Source organism: Acomys minous (genome assembly GCF_964271855.1).
Source record: "Acomys minous genome assembly, chromosome: 9".
NCBI lineage: Eukaryota > Metazoa > Chordata > Mammalia > Rodentia > Muridae > Acomys > Acomys minous.
In genome coordinates this window covers 101,958,551-101,975,120 of record NC_140490.1, presented here as the reverse complement: position 1 = coordinate 101,975,120, position 16,570 = coordinate 101,958,551, and the positions used below count along the sequence as shown (strand labels likewise).

Sequence of the window (16,570 nt, the reverse complement as noted above, 5' to 3'; positions counted from 1 at the left end):
TTGGCAGAAGACCTCCACACCTAGTACATGCATATGTGCACACAAACACAGAGTAAATCAATAAAGTGTACTATTATTTTTAAAAATAATTTATTCAGATTACATCCTGGTTGTTATCCCCTCACTTTTATCCTCCCATTCCCCTCTCACTTTTATCCTCCCGTTCCCCTCTCCCTCCTTCTTTCGCCCTAATCCCCTCCCCTAGAACTCTGACAGAAGGGGACCTCCTCTCCCACCATATGCTCACAACCTATCAGGTCTCATCCGGATAGCCTGCTTCCCCTTCCTCTGAGTGCCACCAGGCCTCCCCACCGAGGGGAAGTGGTCAAATCAGGAGCACCAGAGTTCATGTCAGAGGCAGTCCCCACCCTCCGCACAGCTATGGAGAATGAGTTGTCCATTGGCTGGATCTGAACAGGGTGTCTAGGTTTACTGCACGTATTGTCCCTGATTAGTGCAGCCCCCACCCCCTACCCTGGGTCCAGATCTTCCAGCCTTGATGGTCTTCTTGTGGGGTTCTGGGCCCTCTGGGTCCTTCTATCTCCCCATTCTTCTAAACCACTCTCACCTGGAATCCGATAGCAAGTCCAAGCATCTGTCCCAAGCCCCCAACTGGGTGAAGACTCTCAGAGGACATCTATGTTGGGCTAATATTCACTTATAAGGGAGTATTTACCTTGTGTGTCTCTCTGGGTCTGTGTTAACTCCCTCAGGATGATCATTTCTAGTTCCATGCATTTGCCTGCAAATTTCAAGATTTCCTTGTTTTTGATAGCTGAGTCGTATTCCATAGTGTAAGTGTACCACAGTTTCTTTATCCATTCTTCGACTGAGGGGAATGTAGGTTGTTTCCAGATTCTGGCTATTACAAATAAGGCTGCTATGAACATGGTTGAGCAAATGTCCTTGCTGTGTGATGGTGCATCTTTCGGGGATATAAAATGTAGCATTTAAAAAAAAAGAATAGAAATAAAGGAAAAATATTTCAAATACAAAAGACCTTAAAAAGAGTTGTGTCGGCCATGCTCCCTGCCTCTGTAGGTGATGGAGAGAATAAGCCAGGAAAGAGGACAAGTTAACAGGGGCCTGAAAAGTCCATCTCCACCATGGCAGGGACGTAAGGGGCTTTCCATGACACCGTGTTAGAGAGGCTAAAGACACAAAAGCACCGAATCCACTTTGCCTGCAGGAAGCACACTGATGTTTTCACAGGATTCTATGGTAATATTACAGAGACCACACAGTGTGCCTTGAATGCCTTGGGAGAAGATCTATAATTTTTGCAAAAAGTTTGCGGTTAAGTGATGATATGAAATCAGATTATAAATGAAGCTTTTTGTCTCTGTTAATAGTCACATAAAGAACTAATTTTGTTTTAAATGTTAAAGATAACGCAATTATACATGTAAAGAATTTAAGAAGAAAACAATAAAACTTCAAAAATAGTAGTCACAATTTTTAAAAAACTGGTATAGTATTAAGAAAGCTATTTTAAGGAATATTTCCACACCTAGCCAAGTTAGCAAGCAAATGTTATGTAAAATCAACACATTTCAAATATCAAAAGACTCACAACATATAACTACTCAATAGGGGGCACACTTTAAGGATGCTTTTCAGGAAGAGAAGGCAGGAAACCAACAAAAAAAATTTTTTCCAAGCAAAAAATGGCTTCAGAGAAGTGAAGTTATCAGTCACTTAAGTGAAAACTGTGAAGTGCTCAAAAGAACACTCAGCCCAGATGGAGCAAAGAGGCACCCAAGAGACGCAAAGATAAATTAAAGTCGACACTTTGTAATTGAAAACATTTTAAACGGGTGACAATGTAAATTAAAGAAATCAGAAACTGTAAGAAATGTCCAAAAAATTTAAAAACTAAAATGAGCATGCCACTGATTCTATTATTATCCTTACATTATGAAAATATAATCATGATTTGTTGACTCATTCTTTCAACCAAACACAAATTATAATTGTTTTTATTTATCACATTTTTGATAAAAAGTATAGTAAGGTTTATTGGCCAGAATGGCATTGATAAGTTAAGCAAAAAACAAAGCAAAATAAAACCTGTCAATTTACGAAGAGATAATAATAACCATTAAAATCCTGTTTTAATGACAAATTCAATGATAACAGCTATCTTTGACATGATATATATATATATACACTAACTGCACAAAATGCCAACATTCCAAGGTCAGCACTGAATGCTTAATACCTATGCTTAATACCTATCCCTTTAATTAACAGTACATAAAAGTTGTTTTTATGAGATTTTATACAACATTATAGATTAATCAGTCTGTGTATTACAAATACTGTGCTTAGAAGCATCAGTACAGTGCCTCACATCAGCTACAATAATACAAGCTTGCTTGAGAATAAGTTCACATACAGCTTAAATGCAGAATCAATATGTGCGTAATCCCCTACTACGTGCAAATTAATTCCCTCCTTATGCTGGTGGCGGTAGGAAAACATATGGCCTTGATTCCTTCAGGAAGGGACAATAAACCTAGCTGGGGAAACACACATAAATAAGATAGATCACTGGGCCCCAAGGCACATTCTAAATAAGACGCTAACTGAATAAAACTGGCAATTAGTGAGTGTTACACATTGTGTTTAGTTCATTCTGCATGAAAATCAAACAGAAAAGCAGTCAAGAAGGCCAGATTGAAGTCCTCATTGTGACATTTCTAAAAGGAATGTAAATCATTTTATTTAACAGCATTAAGCTTGTTTGTTTTGCCGGATTGCCCACTCTTTGGCTCTTGAGAAATAATGATCGCATCACCTCCAGTGGCCAGCAGCTTTCTCTAGGTTCAACGGGAGAGCTCCCACACTGCCGTTTAAACAGATGGTAGCCTAAGCTGGCATTTTAACATTCTAAGAAATATTCTAAATATCATAATGTTTAAAATACTCCCATGAGCGCTAAGCTAGCTAGTGCTAGGTGCGTTAGCTTACATTTCCAACTCTTGTTTCGGCTGGAATGGGAAGGAAGATTTCTCCTGCAACCAGGGTACCCACAAGATTACAAGGTAATTACTGAAGACCTCTCATTCAGAAATGCACCCCGTGCTAATTAGGATTTGTTTCGTAATATGTAAAGGCACAAAAAAAAAGAATCTTAAATTAAATGAGATGATAAATATTCGATAAAAGTCATGTCATGGTGGTTCTGATTTCAAGTCTTCTGACTGATCAAAATACACTCTTGGTCTGGGTCGGGGTTTGATGTTTACTGCACCTATTGTCCTTGGTTGGTGCCATAGTTTGAGCAGGACTCCTGGGCCCAGATCCATCCATCATATTGTTCTTCTTGTAGGTTTCTAGGACCCTCTGGATCCTTCTATTTCCCCATTCTCCCATACTTCTCATTCTCCACAGTTGAGTGGAGAGCGAGGACTGACTTTCACATGAACTCTGGTGCCCCATATTTGACGATGTCCCCTGGATGGGAGGCCTAGTGGCACTCAGAGGAAGGATAGCAGGCTACCAAGAAGAGACTTGATACCCTATAAGCATATACAGGGGGAGGAGGTCCCCCTCAGTCACAGTCATAGGTTAGGGGAATAGGGTGAAAGCAGGAGGGAGGGAGGGACAGGAGGATACAAGGGATGGGGTAGCAATTGAGATGTAATATGAATAAATTAATTTTAAAAAATACACTCTTGGTTCCACTTAGCAGCTTTGCGACGAGTGAATTTGTTCAAACCGAACTCATAAAGTTATTTTTGCTAATAAGATACATTCCACCTTTATACAGCATAATCTCCCAAGATTTCATTGAAGGGACTTATTTCTGGAAAAAGGAATTCCACTGGGAAAGTTGTTCTGAGAAGCCCTTTCCAGATCAAAGAGATCATGACTCTCCGAGAAAGGCCCCAATCTACAACACAAACACCCGACACTTCCCTCACATCCTGAGGTTTTAGCATACCGACCTCTTCACACCAGTAGGGCCCACCCGCGGCATCTGCTTAGTGTTTGGAACATTTTCTCTTCCCACTTGGATTTTGCACAACACCTGCAATTTAATCAGGATTTTTTTTTTTGGGTGTGTCCGCACTTTCCTGTCAAGATTTCAGCTTTGGGCAGCTGCCAACCTGTAAGAGATTTTCATCTTGAGGCCTCTTCCTTTCTTGCAACACTGGTTGGACTGTTGCCAAAATCAGCAAGCTGCTGAGGGAACATCCCGTTTTTTTTTTTTTTTTAACTTACTCCCATCCATTTGAAAATACAAAGCACACCAGGGCTTCTCACTGTCGTCCAACTTAACTTACTACACGTAGACTGGGCAATCTTTCATCTCCTTGGTCACCGTTAACCACCATCTAATCTCATCTTCACATACGGCACTGTAACAGGAGAGACTTTTTTTTTTAGTAGTTTATTCATGTTACATTTCAATGGTTATCCCATCTCTTGTATCCTCCCATTCCTCCCTCCCTCCCATTTTCCCCTTACTCCCCTCCCCTATGACTGTGCCTGAAGGGGACTTCCTCCCCCTGTATATGCTCATAGGGTATCAAGTCTCTTCTTGGTAGCCTGCTATCCTTCCTCTGAGTGCCACCAGGCCTCCCTATTCAGGGGATGTGGTCAAATATGAGGCAGCAGAGTTCCTGTGAAAGTCAGACCCCACTCTCCACTCAACTGTGGAGAATGTTCTGTCCATTGGCTAGATCTGGGTAGGGGTTTGAAGTTTACGGCCTGTATTGTCCTTGGCTGGTGCCATAGTTTGAGCGGGACCCCGTAACAGGAGAGACTTTTAAGCCCTAGAATCCAGTATCCAGAATCCCATGATCCAGTAAATGAATGTATATGAATGACTAGAATGTAATGTCGTGGCCGATTATTACTGATCCTTAGGCTGCGGGGTGTAATTGTAAGTCTTCTCTTTCCTCCTCAGACATTACCTCCCTGAAAAGCAGCATCCTCTTAACGCTGGCTGTAGCATTCCTCCAACTTTGCCACTCTCTACCACATCACCCTTTCAGTTTCATCACTCTTGCCTCAAAGCAGCACTTGAAAAAAAAAACCCCCACTAAGTTCTAAGGCGGTTACAGTAGTAAATATTGTCTCTGGTTTCCATAGGTGAAAGGTACGTTAAGCCTGACACAGTGATGGTGACAGGTAGGAGCTTGTTTGGAAGTGGGTAGGATGACAGCACATCAGGGATGCTAGCCCTGTGGCTTGCTGCTTGTAGAACAGTCTAGAACAAGAAAATGCATGACTCTACATAACACGCTGACTCCTCTAGTCATGGTAACACATTAGCATTTCCTACACAGTAGCCATGAAGGCAGTAAGAATTACCATGCTCTCAGAAAGAAGGCAACTGCAGTGAATGCTCTACAGTAATTGTGAATGGGAAGGATGGACTGAGTTATTTTTTTAAATGAGTCCTGGGATGAACATTTCCACCTCCTCTGAGACTTCAATTCTTCTTTGTAGTTTCTAAGAAATTATAACATTTTTCACTTTATTAAAAAAAAGTATATATAAATTTGACATTTGGTTAAAAACATGAATACATCCCAGATACATGAGCTATTGTGCAATAAATGGAATGAATCACTAAATATAATGTTTTCTCCTAACTTTCAAAAATTGTTCTTTCTGAAGGAAAGAAAAAAAGAAAAAGAAAGCACTGACGGTTGGACAGCCATGCAAGCTCAGTCCTTGGGCTTTGGGTACAACCAAAGCTTTCTCTCACTACTTCAACCCCAACTTGAACACTCTGATACCGATGCTGTTGTTGTTTTGTGTTGTGTTTTGTTCCTCTCAAATATATTACATCCTGACTGCAGTTTCTCCTCCCTCCCCTCCTCCCAGACCCTGTTCCAACACCTCTCCTCTCTCCCAGAGCCATTTCTCCTCCATTTCCCTTCAAAAAAGAGCAGGAGTCCCAGGGATGTGAACCAAACACAGCATAACAAGATACAGTAAGACTAGGTACAAACCGTCATATCATGGCTGGACGAAGCAACGCAGCTGGAGGAAAAGGGTCCCAAGAACAGGCAAAGGAGTCAGAAATGTCCCCTGCTCCCACTGTTAGGAGTCCCACAAAATCACCAAGGTGCACAACCAAAACATGTATTCTGAGGACCTAGCTCAGATCCGTACAGGTTGCCTAATTATCGCTTCAGTCTCTGAGCATCTATAAGCCGTACTTAGTTTTGTGTTGGGCTGCCTTTTAGGCTTTTCTTAAGGTTCCTTTCATTCCTTCCCGCCTACAAAAAACAAACAAACAAAACAAAGAAGGAGCATCGCCAAGGTAAAGTGGCTTGAGAAGGAAGAGTATTTTGAAAGACCCATTTCTTTTCCACGCCTTTTGCTATAATCTCTAACCTGAGATCACCTTAGTAGAGAATTTAAAAGTGCAGATGGCTAGAGTGCCCTGACAGGGATCTTCCAGCCAGACACCTTCCAGGACCTGTCACCATTACAGTTCCCATGAGCCATCACAGGCAGGCCAACCTGCTTATTTCCTAATCATTTATCAAAAAAAAAAAAAAAGTCTAAAACCAAGAGTGAATAACTTATCAGATTTATTCCAGTCCATGAAGAAGATCCTATCAAAACTCGTGACCAATAAATGTCTTGACTCATGGGTGAAGGGAGAGACGAGTTGCTTCACTCCTCACTTGAAATAATTGTGGATCCTCAAGTTGCTCTTCTAAAGGCTCCGGAATAAAGAGCATCCTGACTGTTGCGTAATCATTTGGAGTGGGAGAAAGGGAAAGTCATGTCCTGGAAGGGTGGGTGGGAGGCAATTAAGAGGCAGAGTATGGGTGGAGCGGATGGGGGTGGGGGGTAATCATGGAGGACACTGCATGGGCTGTGAAGAAACAGTGGCTCCTTGGGCCAATAGATCTGACTCAGTCCCAGGAAACAGATCATTATTAGCTCTGCCTTTGCAAAGGACAGGTTGAAGGCACAAATGAATATGCAAACACTTGTTACCAAGTGGACTAGATCTTCATATTTACATACATACATATGCATACGATTTTTTCAACGCTGGCTGTGTATGACACCCTATCCTGGGAGCTTTGAATATATTTTCTCGTTTAACTCTTACAGCACTCCTAAAATAAAAGCAGTGCCCTTTGCATTTTAGGACAGACGCAAATAAAGCTTGGAGAAATTAACTAAAACGCCCGAGATCACGTAGCTACTATATGTATGGAAAAGTAAGTGGTCACCCTAAAGCCTTGAACACAGACAGGTAACTTTCCAATAAGAGGGAAGAAAACTAACATGTATTGCCATGGAGAAAATCTGATGCGCATGGACACACACAGTCTTCACCACTGCATGAGTGTTAAGAGGTAAAATTTTCAGTGGTGGCCATTTTCATATCTGCGTCTTCAAAGCAAAGAACACTCTGCTCTGAATATCCAATAAGGATGTGGTATGCTTCTATAAAAACATTTCAGTGAGGAGTGACTGATAGTAATGGTAACAAGAGCTGACAGACAAGAAACAGGCTGCAATGAGATTTCTCCTCCCTCCTTTACCCTAATGATTTCAAAGGGATGTGCCCAAAGTTAATTGTCTTAAACAGCTTTGATCTGTCTGAAATGAAGAGCCCAGAAATGTAATCTGTCAAAGAGCCATGAGATCTACACACTGTGCTCTGCTTTCGCCATTGCACATGTGGCATGAAAAGTGTGCTAGTCAGTTTTCCATTACTGTAACAAAATGCTCGAGATAATCAACTTAAAAAAGGAGAAGGGGATGGAAATAGTTTGTGTTAACTCATGGTTCTAGAACGGTCAGTCTCAGCCTTCCTAATGCTTCTTTAGTACAGTTCCTCGTGCTGTGGCAACCTCCAACCATAAAATTATTTTCATTGCTACTTCATAACTATAACTTTGCTACGGCAATGAATCACGATTTAAATACCTCTGGTTTTGATGGTCTTCAGCAACCCCTGGGAAGGGTAGTTAGATTCCCAAAGGAGTCATGACCCACAAATTGAGAACTATAGTTCTGGAGTTAGTTCACTACGGATGGGCCACGTCACTCAGGGCCTGTGGCAGAAGCACATGGCCCAAGGAGCCCATTGACCAAGACATGGGAATGTGAGGAGAGAAGGAGCAAGAGACTTGTGTCCCACAACTTTCTTCAGGAACATATATGGAAGGGACCATCAAGAACACGTGTGGAAGGGACCGCGCTCTCTGTGTTCAGTTACAGTACTGTTCATATCTATTTTTTTTACCACTATATTCACACTTCTCATTCCCCAACAGAGACTAGGTGAGTAATTAAATTACCCAATACCAGTAACTGATTCAGTCCTAGTCTCCCTCATCAACACTTCACTGGAGTTGACTGTTAAGTATCAAAGCAAACACCATGCTTACAAGTTCACTGGGTTTCTCAACAGCCAGGGACTTTATATGCCTCATAAGCCAATGTCAAAAAGCTACCGTCTTCCTTCCCTCTCAATCTTAGCCAAAAAAAAAAAAAAATTAAAATTAAAATGCATGGTGGGCGGTGGTGGTGTAGATCTCCGTGAGCTCGAAACCATCATGTGTCTACAGAGCTAGTTCTAGAACAACCAAGGCGACACAAAGAGAACCTGCCTCTGAAAAAAAAAAATCAAAACCCTATCTTTATATACTTCAAAAAGCACTTTATCAAACATATCAACTTTTTAAATTTTGTTAATAAACATAACAGTAATACTAATTAATATCAAACATGGTTTTTATTCTGTTTTTACTTCTAAAAAGTGATTGAGGAAGCAATAAAGGACTCACACCCCATCCCCATGGAACCCCAGTGGATGCTGGGTATTATGGGTGATAATGAACCCTGAATGTACTATTTTAGTGTCTCCATATTTACCTGTGACAATGCTTAAATTCTAATTTGGGCACAGCAGGGCATAACTAACAATAACTCCTAGTAAAGCAGGATAATGTTAACAACATACAGTGATAAAACTCACAGGAATGTGCTTTCTTTCAAAATATCATTTGGGGTCACAGTTGACTGAAATTAGAGAGGCAAAGGGATGAGAAAAGAGATCATTGAGATGTGTGTGATGGGGCATCTGGGATGGAGAACGCCGAGTAGAGAAAGGGATAGTAAAAGTCTACAGTGTGGATGCGGTGAACACACTTGGTCCTTAGGCCCTCCAAAAGCCACAGGCGTTGGAGATGCAAGCCATCTCTAGAAGGCCACAGACAGAACAGAATTGCTTTAAAAAAATGGTTAAAACTTGTACGAAATTTTAAGCACCTTCCACTGATTCCTAGTGTCTGGGAATTCTCCATCCTCAAAGCTGGACAGAAGATAAATGCTTACTCCCAACGAAGCTGCATCTCAAACTCCAAGCATGGCCAAGGTCAGAAGCAAGGTGTCATACAGAAAAAAAAGGGATTGATGAAAATCTAGCGAATTATAACTCCTTGCAGGAAACTATAAAAGTCTTCTGTAAGAAGACAGAGACCAAAAGAAGGGAAGTATAGAGGCAGGCATTTGTAGGGAAAGAGAAAGAGAAAAAAAAGATAGGTTTTGTCTTAGCCACTAAACACTGACAGCTGGACAGTGCTATCCACACACAGGAAGGTTTCTACCAAGCTTTCTAGGCTCCACTCATAACGGCAAGTGGATGGACAAGTATCTCTAACTAACCATGGGAGTCTCTTCATATGAAAAACAGATTCAAGCAAGCAGGAAAAGACATAGAAGAAATAAAAGTCAACACAAAAAGGAATAAGCTTCAGAAAAAAAGAACCGAATCCCTTTAGGAAATTGAGATGACACTATAAAACAAAACTGGGATACTAAAAAATTTTTAATGTTATACTTTATATGTTATGTATAACCTTATATATTATGTATAATCTGCATATACATATACAACTTACATGGCAGCACAGCTGCACAATTTATATGAGATCAACTTCAGTACCTTACATAGTCTAAACAAGTATTTGCTACTGAGCTGCCACCCCAAGCCTAAATGTGATAGAGCCAAGGATTATGTCGCATTATCATTCATACGACTTTATATATCTTAAGCACCCTTTAATATTTTAGAAAAAGAAAAAAAGGTAACAAAAGCAAATTCAAAAGCTATTAGCACAACATGTATAATTTTCACATATTTCCACATAAAAATTTTGGATAAATGAAGAACAAGGGTAGAGCTCACAGTTCCTGTGAATAACCAGCTAAAATAAAGGTTTCTTGAAACGAAAATGGTAACAGGACCAGTCAAAAAAGGATTTTATGAAACAAAAGTTGTTCCCAGCAACCAGAACAAAAAGATAAAGAGTTTTTATTAAAAAAAAAAAACAGAAAAGAAGGAAAGAATCCCGACGCATAATATCTGAGTGACGTGAATTAATACAAATCTAACATAGAACCTTGTTTCTATTCTCCTCTGAGCAGCCCCCCTGAGAAGAGTTGTCTGTGCAGTGTCTCCATCTTCTCTTTCCTGTCCCTTCCCACTCTTCTTAGTCCACTCGTGTCCCTTTCCCTCCCACCACACCACAAACACTATTTTTTGCCTTAAGTAGGTGGCTTCACGTCCTCACCTCACTCTGCTCTCTCTGTGGGACTTGACAAAGTAGGTCATCTCCTCCTTGGAATCCTTTCCTTGCTCGGCTGTGGTACACAGCACACTTGCTTTTTCCTTCTCCTTCACTGCATTCCTCTCAGCCTCTTGGGCTGCTGCTTCTTCAGCTTGCCTGCCTGTTCAGAAGTAGCCTTTAGATCTCTCCAGAATCCACAGATGCCCCTACCCAAGCTATCTCATCCAGGGCCGAGGGTTATGAATCACCAATATTCTATAGGTCTCCACCTCTATAAGGCCAGACCACATGCCTTCCTTAAAAATCCAGAGCTACATGGCTGAGTGTGTTCTATGGCTGTCATCCACCACCGACGTCCAATTCCAGACTTCACTTACCACCCCCACTTCTCTCCCTCCACTCAAAAAATAAAAACAGTTTCTCCTGCGCTTCTTCCTCATTCTGTTTTTGGCAACTTTTTTTTTCCAGGCTTGAGCCAAAACCTTGGTGGCATCATTGCTTCTGCTTTATCTGACAGCCTCAATGCTGTCTGGTCTACAAATCGTGACCCACTCTGTCCTGGACACAGAAGGAAATCCAGTACACCCCACAATCCCTGCTGCCACTAACATGATACAGGACACCATTTCTTCCCCCACTTTTTACAATAGTGTCAAATAGCAGCCTGTGCTACCTTTGCCTGCCTTTGGCCTATTTTCAATACCCTGTCTAAAGTGATCTCAATAAGACAGAAGCCAGATCATGTTTCTCCTTTGATCAAAACTTTCCCATGGTTCTTTTCCTGTGTGCCGTCCTAGGGATGATCTGCATCCCAGTTGCTTTTAGCTTCACACCCTGGATGCTCTCATAGACTCTTTCACTATAGTCACACTGGTTGTATTCACTATTCCTTAAGTGCATTTGTGCCTGGAACTTGGTGTTTCCTGCCAGTAAAGAGTCCCCCAGGGAGCTGCTGTCCCTGCAGTCTGATTGGAACCTCGGTTTCTGAATGAAGCCTTTTCCCTGGGCCTGAAAGTGCAAGGCCACATGCCCACCTTCTTGCTTAGCAGTCATCACTTTCTAAAGTATTTTTTATTTTACCCACTGAACTTTCTAGCTCCACTACTGAAATGTGCACACTCCAGGAAGGCAGGACTGTTTGCTACTCTGTTGCTTGCCATGTCCCCAGAGCCTCAAAGAATAGGGAATTGTGAAAAGGTAATTTATATGATGCTTGACATTAACCATGAAACTAAAAAGCAGAAGACTATTGAAGGAAAAAGTAATACTCGAAAAAATGTCTTAGAACTCAAGGGAACATTGACCCATGACATCTTGTCGGTAACGTCTACACCAAGAGCATCATCTTAAATGTTGGAGATTCTCCTTAAAGGGCCTAAAAGTTTCTGTGTTAGAGTTATTACCAATGTACAAAGAATAAGTATTTACTTTGATAGCAAACTTCTTATTAGTAACATAATTGATTAGCAAACAATAATACAATAAATGGTATGTAATAATATTATTCTATAATAATATTTTACACTTACATACATTATATACTAAACATAAAGAATGGTGCCTTTTTGGTCAAATTCGACATCCACGACTTGGGATGTAGCTCAGTTGGTAGAATGCTTGCCTAGCATGTAGGCACCACTCAATTTCATCCCTAGAACCATATAGGTGGTACCATATACTGGCAATCTTGGGAGGTAGAAACAGGAGGATCAGAAGGAGTTCAATGATTTCCCTGGCTATGTAAGGAGTTTGAAGCTAGTTTGAGCTACAGAAGACTTCAGCTCAAAAACAGAAATAAAATCCACGTCTAAACAATAACTTAAATATCAAGGCTTAAAAAAAAACAAACGAAAAATAATAATAAAATAAAATAAAATTTAAAGGTGTAAACTTAACTCCAGCTCCAGGAATCTAACACCCTCCTCTGGCCTTTATGGGTACTACACACATATGTACACACACACACACACACACACACACACACACACATACACACACACACACACACACCCCAATATAAACAACTAAAATGGTAAAAATAAATCATTCTGAAACTGTTAATTATTTCCCAGGCACATTTTTTTTCAGGAAGCTTCTAGAAAATATACTTTAACAACATGAGGTAATGGACCAAGAAAAAGAAAACCATCGGATTCAAGAAGCAGTTGGTCTAAACAGGAAACACAAAGAATTAAGAGAATGGTGGAAACAGAAGTTCCTAGGGCATAACCTGGTCCAGCTAGAACAAGACAGGGCCAGACCACAGCAGCATCCCAACTACAAAGTGAGAACTCTTAAACTCCCTGAAAACTTTGCTCCACACTCTGGAAAGCTGAGCCTCACAAAGGGTTAAAATCCTCAGGGTTTATTGGTAAAAAGAGAGGAGGGTAATAAACAAGACAGAAAGGGAAACAACTACATGGGGAGTTAAGCACGAGCCATCCTCTCATTGGGCTCATAGATGAAGTGTTGCTCATTTCTGAGTTGGTAATCTGGCCCAGCCAGTAGCTACTGAGACTGATGAACCTCATTTTCTAAGGATTTGAACTGTATCTAGCCCAGACTTGGTAGCAAGCACCAGGGATTAGACGCTTTACGCCATTTGGTCCAGCTCTCCAACAACAGGAAATGGAGTGGAAGGACTCGCCATCCCCAGAGAAAAGGACTGGTCAGCTCCTGGGCGTGACACCCCAGTATGGGTTACAAACAACAACAGAGCAAACACAGAAGCCACAGTAGAGTGGAGAGTGGGATATTACTGCCTCACCTTTGACCATGTCCCCTGGAGGGGGAGACCTGGTGGCACTTAGAGGAAGGACAGCAGGTTACCAAGAAGAGACTTGATACCCTATGAACATATACAGGGGGAGGTAATCCCCCTCAGGAACAGTCATAGGGGAGGGGAATAAGGGGAAAATGGGAGGGAGGGAAGAATGGGAGGATACAAGGGATGGGAAACCATTGAGATGTAACAAGAATAAATTAATAAAGAAAAAAAAAGTAAACCAATAGAGAGCAAGAGTCAAGGGAGCCAAATTCTAACTTTTTATCATGGTATCATTAAATAGCATCTAAAATTTAAAAACCAGGAAAATGAAAGATTGCAGATACCTACATAAGTGATAAATGACAGAAGCATGGAGGCTAAATTAGATAAAAGGGAAAATAAATGATAGGTAGTAGATACCTACATGAGTGACAAATGGTAGATCCGTGCAGAATAAACTAGATAGAAATATACATAGATCATAGATAGATAGATAGATAGATAGATAGATAGATAGATAGATAGATGATAGATAGGTAGCTAGATAGATAGATGATAGATAGATAGATAGATAGATAGATAGATAGATAGATAGATAGAATCAGAAATACCTAAGAGGTTAAATGAATATTTAATTGATTTCCATTAAGGGATGTCATTCTTTGTCAAAAAAAAAAAAAAGGAAAAGAACATGGATATTCTTACAGTGTCGTTTGCATGATTGATATATTATAGTTTGTCAATGAAGTTGAAAGTTGAATGTCCTGGCCTCTTGGTAAAGTTGGTGTAGACATGGATTCTAGATATAAGTCAAGAAAAGTAGATTAAAAGTGGATTATAAGCCATACAAATGACAAGTTTCTATTTCAGAAAGAGTCTTCTAGCTATACTGCAGAGCATGAATCAAATGGAGAGAGACCTGGCATGGGATCGGAGAACTCTTGTTGTGGAATCTCAAGTGAAAAGATAGGGGTCGAAGACCTGGTTCGGTGGCTAAGACCACTTGCCACTCTTCCAGAGGACCTGAGTTCAGTTCTGCACTGCAATTCACTATCTGTAACCCCAGTTCTAGCAGATGCAACGTCCACTTCTGACCATCACAGACACTGCACACACGTGGTACGCAGGCATACACATAAAATAAAACTTTAAAAAACTTTAAAATAAAAGACAGAAAGTGTCACAGAAGTTTTGGCTTCTTTGTAAACTTGGTTATGTTATGTAAATGTGTTTTGCTTTAATCCCAACTGTGGGATTTTAGTTTGGCATTTAGTTTCTCCACAGCTGATAATTGTCTCCTGTTGGGGCGTGGTCTTTGCCAGCCTACCTCATGCAGCACAGAGAGGGGCGGGCATGGTCTGGGACTCTGAGGAAAATAAATAGGAGAGTGCAGAGACAGAGAAAGGTGGCATGTGGTGGTGGCCCAAGGCATGTAGCAATTTGGAGAGACCAGAGACCAGATGGCAGATAGAGAGAAACATTTCAACACAGCAGCTGGGAGGAGACTGCTTGCTGCGTTTACTGTTGATTGAGATCTGTATTGTCCCCAAAGAACCCATTTGACCCTAAACGGCTGGGAGAAGTAAGGGCTCTGTGTGCCCCCTCTCCCCACTAACATGCTTTCTCATAGGAGTTGGTAGAAGGGAGGTAGAGATGTCAATACAGCAAATAAAATAGAGTTTTAAAAACAATCATCCACGAGAAGGTCTGAACAAAGTATTGTTTTTTTAAAAAAGGAAAAGGAAAAAAGGAAAGAAGAAAAATAAACCTATCAATTGATAGGACCCCTGGACTGGTTGATACCAAGTTCCATGATGAGGCATCAGGGAAATATTAAGGTTGAGAGGAAATAGGTGACACCTCTTGTCCTTCAGAGAATCTGGCATATTATTTCACTTTGGGGAACATTCTATGCTGTCTCCCTATGTTATCTAATATGAAACATCTAAAAATATGCTTCTGTTGTTTAAAAAAAATCTATCATGCACCCTTCCAGCTATCACGTCTTGAATATTTTAAGGGGACATTTATAATGATTACAATGCTGCCTTTCTAAATTGCTAAGTGGGAGTAGGTCTCTGCAAAATGACCTCTTAAAGGAAGAAATATTCTTAAATGCTAACTCCCCCCTTAAGTGGCATTTCTTCCTTATACAAAAAAAGCCTTGCTGTTACCCATATTGCAAGTTCAGTCTGGCCTACCCATCTCACGTTGACGTCAGGACTCCCCCGTCCTGTAACCAAGAGTTAGCTGCTACTTTTATTCCATTGTGCGCACTGCCAACAAGTTTCTCTTCCTAACATTCTGCTTCAATCCTCTCTTATTCATGACTCATAAAAAAATCTTCCGGGGTTTTTCCTTCCCTGTAAAATAAATATGCATGTCCTGGACAGTGTATGGCTGATGTCAATATTACTAATAAACATCCCGATGAGCCTGGGGGCAAAACAGTGTGATGGTTCTCATTCCACAGGCGGAAATGGCAAAGGGAAAAGACCAACTTCTGATCAAACCTGAATACTTTTTTCATTATTATTTGTATTCTATGTGCATTGGTACTTTGCCTGTACATTTATCCGTGTGCCATGTATATTTTTAAGACCCCTAATGATCTTCATGCGCATGTTCATATATTTCACATATACTTTGTATTTTTACATTTGTTCATTTGTTTAGAGAGGGACTCAAATCCTTTAAAGCTAAAGCTCATAGCCTTAAAAGCGTTAAAAAGCACACTCATCAGAAAATACTGCAGTGGAGGAGGTGAGAGCTCTCTCCGCACCCAGCTCCTTCTCTCGGTCTTGAATGCCTTGTCTACACATCTGGTCATCTGGTTCACTTGGCTCAGAGGCACAGTTTTCCTCCCTCTCCATGTGCTGTTTTTGAGATACATTGCTAACTTTTGTTCTAAATTTTTAGTACTCGTGATGTTGAATAAATCTAATAATTAATAATAGCACACCTTGAATTGCTGCTTATGGGTTCTGTGTACATGGTTACCAGGTAACCCTGGTACTTGCTTCATAGACTCTGACTCACACATCTTAGACATCCTCATACTCTCTATGTCATCTGCACTACGTCTCCTCATAACGTGGAGTTTTGATAAATATTTGCTGACTTGAGACAAGCATTTTCCTTTCCATGGAACTGAGCATCTATTAAATACCTATAGTATGCCAGGGCCTATCGTGGAAGTAGACAGAAGTGTTTGCCACCCAAGGTGGGGAGAGAA

The 16,570-nt window shown here is 40.8% G+C and overlaps 1 long non-coding RNA gene across 1 annotated transcript in view; it reads right to left on the bottom strand.

Moving 5' to 3' along the window:
• Positions 1 to 684: 684 nt before the first annotated feature.
• Positions 685 to 16,570, bottom strand: part of LOC311604910 — a 55,519-nt gene continuing 39,633 nt past the window's right edge. The window contains exon 3 of the long non-coding RNA XR_014781738.1: positions 685 to 925. This is a non-coding gene — a long non-coding RNA (uncharacterized lncRNA). The remainder of the gene's footprint in view (positions 926 to 16,570) is intronic.